We start from the raw sequence: 8,676 nt of genomic DNA, 5'->3' as shown, positions 1-8,676 counted from the left end.
GGGCATATCATACCTTCAGTGCAGGCTAGCCCTCATGGCATGGGAACTGGCAACTCAGTACAAGGTCTCTTTTCAGGCTGTATATATCTTCTCCAATCAGAATGCAGTGGCAGATGCTCTAAGCAGGTCCATGACTCCCATGAATGAGTGCTTCACAGAGATTTGTTTCTGGATATTTTCCACCAGTGGGGGTATTCCTCAAGTAGATCTTTTTGCTTCCCCTCTGAACAAACAATTTCCAAAATTTTGTGCCAGAGTTCCAGACCTTCTGATGTGGAAGGTGGACACCCTTTTTTTTTTTCATGGAAGGGAATGCTTTTTCTATGCATCCCCCCTTCCATGTTCAGAAAGTTCTGCTGAAGATTCAACAGGAGAGACCAAAAATCTTGATGGCTACTCCCTTTTGGCCAATACAGCATTGGTTCCCTCTTTTTTTTTTCTGCATTTAGCCAAGGGCAATCACCACAAGTTACCTCACAGGGTGGATCTTCTCACACGAGACAAGGTATCTCTAATTCACCCATGTCTTTCAACTCTACATCTGACACTGTGGGTGATAGACTTCTGATTCCTTTCAAACACCTCTTTTCAGAAGACGTGTTTAGGGTTCTGCAGGAGGCCAGAAAGCCCAAAACTAGGAAATATTACTTATCCAAATGGAAGAGGTTGTCTGTCTGATGTCTTTCTCATAAACTGGATTCACTTTCTGTGGATGTAGCCCCGATTTTATCTTGCTTGTCTGAACTGCTGAAGGCTGTGTTGGCTTATTTCTGTATGAAAGCTAATTTTTCAACCATTTCTGATAGTCTGCCTATATCTCCTCCTTTGGGCTCTAAATTGGAGGTTAAACTCTTCCTTATAGGCATCCTTCAAGTCGTACTTCCCAGGAAGCCTGTTCCTCCTCCTTGGGATCTCAATTTTGTCTTGGAAATATCAGTGTGGCATCCTTTGTACTTTGAGACTTGAAACTTGGAAGACTGTGTTATTATTGGGTATCACTTCAGCCAGGGAGGTTCAAGCCTTGATGGCTTCTCCCCCCTGCGTAGTTTTCCATAAGGATAAGGTTTCCTTGCATAATAATCCTTTTATGCTGAAGGTTGTGAATGAGTTATCACTTAACCAGTCTATCCATTTGTCCGCTTTTCCCCCTCTCCACGGTCATCTAGTGACAGAGTTTTACACACCTTGGATAAAACTAAGGCTATCAGGAAATCTGTTTTCTTTTCATCCCAGGGCTCTGGGATTGCCTGTGTCCAAGCAGACTTATTTCCACTAAAGCTGTTTACTTTTGTTATGTTTTTCATAGCAAGAGCCTTTCTTTTCCTGCTAAGGCTCATTCTGTGAGAGCTGTGGCTTCTACAGCTGTATTTTGCAAAGGTTTGGATACTAACACTATCTTGGAACCAGCTACCTGGTCTTCTGTTCATACCTTCACTAAACATTATAAATGCATGGCATCTCCACATCTAGAGCTGGCTTTGCTAGAGCCATTCTCCATGTTTTTTTTTTTTTTTTTTTTTTTTTTTTTTTATATAGAAAACTCCTCTGATCCTTCCCACTCCTTTTCTTCTTCATGAGCTTTGGTACTCTCCCTCATGTTAATAATACTGCAATGTAAGAATAGAAGGACAGAGAATAGTTGTGTAAAATCTTACTATAAGCATAGATGTCCTTCTCTTCCATGCTGCAGTATTTTATCCCTCCCACTTTCCCTCTGGTGTTTGTCATTTTCCCTGGATATATGCTTACCTCCATTGTTCCTTAGGCTGGATCTAAGGATGGTACATGCAGATGTCACTTTTATGGCTGACACCAGCTTCTGGCGTATGTGCAACGTCCCACATACCTTTCAGAAGTTCATAGGAGTATAGGAAGTTACTAGGCTAATGGCCCCAGGGCCCTTACAAACACACCCAAGTTCAGCACTTGTTCCCAATGGTGTCTGGTTCAAGCAGACACTAAAATCAGCACCTATTGCCCCTAAGAGGGACATAGGTAGAACCCCTGGGGTGAGTTTCCAGTTACCCATCCAATCGTCCAAATCACAGTTGAATAGGGCCAATGAGGGGCTTTGCTTAACATGAATAGAAATCTTTTTTCAAAGGTGGGCAACCTCTGTGAGACAAATCTGAGTCTCCATCAAGTTCTGTTGATGTTACATACAAGGTTAAGGTCCTTAGAGCGAGTGATTAGTGTGCCATCTGACTTGCAAATGTGCAGCATTTCCATCAAATCTGGGTCAGAGATTGCTTTATATGCAAGGCACAGGTCGCCTCTGATCAGTCTGTATGACACAGAGTAAAGTGACAGTGATTTCATTCTGTCCAAATAAGGCAGATCTTTAAGACCCTGAATTTCCTTCATAAGGAACCTTTATGGTCTCTTAAATTGCTGCAGGTGTTTGGAAATATACCAAAGGGAGGGTTGTACTTTATCATTGGTCTGATGAGGGAAGAGTACAGGGGGGTCATAACCTCTTTTTTTCTGAAGGCAATGCCCTTACTTATAAGATGTGCAGTATGAAATGCCCTTCTTTCTATTGTGGAGACATGATCGAAGTTAAGGTTACTGTCAATTTGTGTGCTCAGATCTCTCACCACTGACTGTGTGCTTAGGGTATTGCTACTGATGATAGTTTGCAGGAATATCCCCCTTGCTAAAGGGGGTAATGATGCATTTTTTTGCATTAAGTTTAAGACCATGATTTTGGGACAAATCATTAGTCTGCATAGGACCTTCTTGCAGGATGTTGACATCGCTAAGGGTTTCAGTGATTGCTCCCAGTTTGCAGTCATCAGCAAACTGTCAGCCATAGTCCTTTAGTTTTGGCCTGTACTTCAGCGAAGTAGATTCCGAACAGTAGGGGTCCCAGAACTGATCCCTGTGGAACACCACTAGTATGGGTCTGCTGGAGGAGGTAGAGTCCACTATTTTGACTGTATGAGTTCTATTAGTGAGCCAGTTTGCAACCCACCTGACAATATATGGGTTTATACCCAGTTTTAATTTCTCCAAAGCTTTTGGGTTTCTAATGCCATGACAGGAATGGACCACATTCCTAAGTCAAAGTACGATTAAAGTTCATGAAATTAGTATTGTTTCAGTCTTTGATGTCAAATAAAAGTGCTCTTCACAGCACCCGCACTGTGGCCAGTAATGATTCCTTCTGCAATTCATACGGACTTACATGTATTGGTAATATCTAAATATGATTGCAGATTTTTTTTTATAAGACCCGTTGCTCCTACTACTATTGGAACTGTCTGGGTGTCTTTCTTTAACAGTGCTCTCATTTCTGCTTGCAAATCCTTATATTTTATGACTTGGTCTCTCTCAGTACAAAAGACACTGTAGTCACTGGCTGTAGCGATTTCAATGATCAATGTTACTTTTGTCTTCTTTTCATGGACCACTATATCTGGTTTTCTCACATCTATCTTTTGAGCTGTTGGTAATGAGTGATACCATGTGATGTATACTTCATCATTTTCTATGATGCTTTGTGGTTCGTGTTTTCAGTGTTTTTCAGCCACTTCACTATCATAATGTTTGCACAATCCCCATTGCAACAGTCTTGCGACATTATTATGCCTTTTAGTATACACTCCTTCTGCCATTAGTATGTCACAGCCAGCAGCAAGGTGTGCGACTGTTTCCAACTCTGTTTTACAAAACCTACATTTGTCTGTTTCTCCCACATGTTCAATGGGCTTTGTAAACCAACATGTTACATAGCCCACTATCTTGGGTCACCAATATTAACCTTTCATCTTTTGGTTTGAATTTGCCTCTCCGTAACCATTCCTGTGTTCGATCCTGATCAGCATGAGGTTCTTCCAGAAGTTTTCTGTACTTGCAACTATATTTATGCATTTTCCACATTTCTTGCCTTCTCATCTGATACTTCACCTTATATTCTTTTGTTTTTTTTTTTTTTGGTATATGCAATTGCTGCCTGTTTTTTATCTACTTCTGGTTTGATTTCCATTCCTGATTGATGCCAATTTGCTTCTGCTAGACTAAGCAGGGAGGTCCTTGTAGATTTATTCTCCTCGTGTTTCAAACCTTTCACAATGTTTGGGTCTTGTGAGGTCAGCAGATTTGTGTGCAGTCCCACAATTGCAGATCTGTGCATGTAATCAGTTTCAAGGAGGCCCATACCTCCTTTGGAATGGGGAGTACATAATCTTGGTATGCACTGATTATGAAGCACCTTCCTTGTTTTCCTGTCTAATCTATCCAACACATTTTGGGGCCAGTCAGTCACTCCAAAACTGTAAGTTAGGACAAGAGGAGCAAATTGGTTTATAGCTTGAATTTTGTTCCTAGATGTCAACACTGTTTTCAGGATTAATTTAAGTCTTATAAAATATCCCTTATTAAGTTTTATTTGCATTTGTTCATGTTTTATTGTTGATCCTTCATCAATTCCCAAATATTTATACACTCCTTGCTCAAGTCAAGTTCTTTTATATTACCTTCTTGTCCCAAACTGATGTTTTCTTGGTTCTGCAGTTTTCCTGCTTTAAAGGTTGCTTTTGCACATTTATCAAGACCAAATGACATTCTTATATCATCTGAAAAAGTTTTAACTACTTGCAGTTGTGCTTTCAGTTCCTCATCTGATGAACTATACAGTTTTAAATCACTGGCAAAGAGACGATGAAAGGTCTTTATGCTTTGTTGTTTTCTAGGAGCCAAATTATAGCCATCGCCTAATCTGTTAAGTAGGCAGCTCAAAAGGTTAAGGGCAAGACAGAATAGCAGGGTGACAGGGAGTCACCCTGGAATATCCCCCTTTGAATTTTTATCCCTGGAATAATAATTTGCCCTTTATCATGGTTTAATTGCAAAGTGGTCTGCCACTGTTTCATGGTCACTGTAATGTAATTGATCAGTGTAGGCTGTAGCTTATAAATTTTTAAGCGCTCTCTTATCCATGAATGTGGGATACTATCAAATGCTTTTTTGTAGTCAATCCATTCTATACTTGGATTCTTCCCCTTTTTACAGTTCTCCATTATGGCTTTATTTGGCAACAGATGATCCTTTGTTCCATATGACTTTCTTTTATTACCCTTTTATTCTATTGCCATGATTGAATTTTCTTCTAGATTACTATAAGTCATCATCAGTTCCAGTGTATAGTTTATACGTCTTCGGAAGGAAAGTTAATTAAACTCTGTCACCATCAATTCCAGTGTATAGTTTATACGTCGTTGGAAGGCAAGTTATTGGTCTATAATTTTTAGGATAACTTGCAGGTTTACTCTTGAGAAGGAGCATTGTTTTTCCTGTTGTTAACCAGATTGGTGTCTATTCGGGGTGCACATATAAATAGTTCAAGTCTTCGTGCAAAAATGTTAATACTTTTAGCCAGCAGTTAGGTACTGCATCTGGGCCTGGGGTTTCCAGTTGGAGGCTTTTCTTAACTTTATGTCAAGCTGTCTGGCTATTACTTCACCCTATTTCTTATCCTGTACCTTTGAACTTCTTATTCTTTATTTTATTTGTTCTATCCATTTAACCTCTTCATGTTCCACAGGATCTTCATAGATATTTCTCCAAAGTGTATCTATTCTTTTTTGGACAGTCTTTCAATTCTTTTAACTTTGTTTCACAATTCTCTATAGAACTTTTTAGGGTCATCAATAAATTGCTTATTTTGAACTTTTCCTTTATATTTATCTATGTATCTTTTAAGTTTTTCTGCCTGTGCTGAGATTTTTAGTTTATTATTTGCAATAGTACAAGATAGAGCCTGATCTGTTGTAGTACTCCACATTGCTTTTATCACATCTATCTTTGAGTATTTTTGTTCATCTCTTTCCTCTTCTGACAGTGACACTTCTTGTTTAATTGCTTTATAATTTTCTCTGTTTGATACTTCCTTGATGATATTTGATTTATCCCCTTCCATTCCCTTATTACCTTATGTTCTTGTGGTAGAATTGTATCTGTTTATTAATTTAGCTGCACAGTAATATATCCTGTTTACTTCTGTTATATCGCATGGTTCTCTATGGACAATCCTAATTACTATATTCATTTGTTTTATCAGACTTCTGACTTTTTGGATTTTATTGACCTTCTGCAGTCTATCTCTGTTAAATCAAGCAACTCTTCTCTTAGCTCATTTTCTTCTAAACTGAGGGCACATTTTTGTTCTCCATTTCCTGCGGACATTCTATAGAGAGTTCTACAGCATCTTCCTGTGGCACATTCTCTCCAACTTCATCATGTGCCATCTGTTGCTCTGTCATATGGGAACTCACTGGCCTGTCATTCCTCAACATTGAGCCAGAGTTGCTATAGTTTCATGTTCATTCCCTTGCTGTCCAGCTTCAGATGGATGCTTGTACTGGTTTCCTGTGGAAGGCTCCAAAATCTCTTCATTCCACTGGTTTCTCTTTAATTTGGATGTCTATTCCTCTATCCTGCTGTGGTGCTTTCTGAGTTAGATTTTCTACACTGAATCCTTCACTTCACAGGTACTCCATAACCTCAGTTTCTTTGCATAAATATTATATTATATTATATTAAATCTCTTTTCCTTTCCCACATCCATATTTCTTCTTTAGATGTCTCCTGATCTTCCTATTTCTTCTTATTTTGGGAACTCATTCCATCATCCTGTGATGTAACCTGTTAGACCTTCTACACCAAATCTTTCACTTCGCAGGCATTTCATAACTTCAGCTTCTATTTTTTTTAACTTCTGTTTTACAAATCTTCTTTTCTACATTTCTTCTTCATGATATTTTTTTATTGTGAAGTTTTCCATACATGGATGCATTTGCTTAGGAATATCTTTAAGACTGCCTTTTTGGTATTGATTAATTTAGCTTTCGACTTTGCATAAATATTGCACCATGTCAAATCTCTCTTTCTTTCCCACGTCCATATTTCTTTTTTATAATTTTCAAAAATCTCTAGATTTTTTTATATTTTTGTACTTCCTCATATGTTTCTTTTTTCCATACAGATCAAAGTGTCTTGGTCTATGTAATGTTTTTCACAAATCTGTTGTGTAAATGAAAACAGATTTTTATTTGAGGCTTCTGACAGTTTTTATTGTGGAGGTATTTTTCTTTCCTTTAATTTCTCTCTTAATCTTTTTGTATATATTGCGTTTGGAAATTTTGGGCTTTTTGCTTAATAGTATCAATACATAATTTCTTTCTTGTCCTCAGAAGTCCACTCTGTCATCTTTATGGCTCTTCTTTGACCTGTCAGTTTTTATGATTTTTGTGGACTGCTACTTCCTTCTACAACTGGGGGGGGGGGGGGCATACTCCCCTTGAGTTTGGCCTAACCCCATTGTAGGAATGTTTCCGTATTTTGAGAATTCTGCACTGTCATTTTTTCCAGTTCTGGCACCAGTGCGCCTACTAGGATTGGGCCTTTTTTATCTTGGGTTTTGGGCACCCAGCTATCTTTTTTTTTTTTTTATTTTTGACCTACTTCGGTCCATGATATATGCTATGTAAAATACAGTCTATATATCAGTGTCCAGCTGGGTGAGTTTATCAATGATGCCTGAGTTGGGTGATTGTGTCAAAGGCCTTGGCTAAGTCTAGGTAGGCTGTATACACAGATTTGCCCTCGTCTAGGGCTTTAGTGGCTGTCTCGAAGTCCACCAAGTTTAACAGGCATGATCTTTCCTTGTCAAAACCAAACTGGGTGGGTTGGAGTATTTGGAGATTTCCTATATCTTTGTTAATAAGGTCCATGATGATTTGTTCCGTGGCTTTGCAGGTAAGGCTGGTCAGGCTAATGGTCTGTAGTTCTCCGGGTCCATGGATGCACCCCCTTTGTGCAAAGGGATGATTGTAGCGGTTTCCATTCCACTGGGACAAAGCTATTGCTTAGGCTGTGATTGAAAAGCGTGCTGAATGGTAATGCTAATTCTGTTTTAACCCATTAGTTAGTCTTGTGTAATGGACGAACGTCGGGACTACCTTTGGCAATGAATCCCTCATGTTAAGAATACTGCAACATAGAAGAGAAGGATATCTATGGTTATGGTTAAGATTTTACACAACTATTCTGTCTACTTGGATCAGTGCTTATTTTGGTTGATTGGCTGGAACAGTAGGATGGGAGGGAAGTAAAAGAGTAGGTTCTTGAGACAATTTGATGATGATCAGCACGCATTTATCTTGGGTATTCCTGACCCATTCGTAAAGAAAGAGAGGTACCGTCCTGCTAGCATTGAGTGAATCTTGTGGTTCAGTAGAAGGATGGAGGGGTAGGTTGGGGGTGGGAGGCAACAGACAGGGAGGTGACCAGCTGTGTCATGGTTGTTCACTGCTGGTCCCATGAGGGGTCCACTGGGCCTGGAATTAGATTCTGGTTGCCTTATTTATGTTGCCTTAGTGGCCTGTCCTTTCTGAGCCTTTTCTTTCTTTGCCATTATTGTAACGGAGGAAAGGACTGGGATTTAGTGGGATACTTTCTACTAAACCTAAGTGGCTGAACCTGTAGAAAGCCTATGACAGCCTGCATAGATTTGGCCACCCTATGAAGTTTGAGTCGCTGCTCCCTATGTTTATGAGAAGAGTCAGTAGAAGGAACAGCAGATGCCATAACCTGTGAAGATCCTGGACACCTTTTTCTATCTCTTTGAAATTAGCAAGTGACTCGGCCCTATGACATGTTGTGTGCTTTTTGAAA

Source organism: Protopterus annectens, chromosome 2.part0 (genome assembly GCF_019279795.1).
Source record: "Protopterus annectens isolate FY-2018-M chromosome 2.part0, PAN1.0, whole genome shotgun sequence".
In the NCBI taxonomy this organism is placed as follows: Eukaryota; Metazoa; Chordata; order Ceratodontiformes; family Protopteridae; genus Protopterus; species Protopterus annectens.
The sequence above is the reverse complement of the archived record's forward strand: the minus strand, read 5'-3'. Positions refer to the sequence as shown.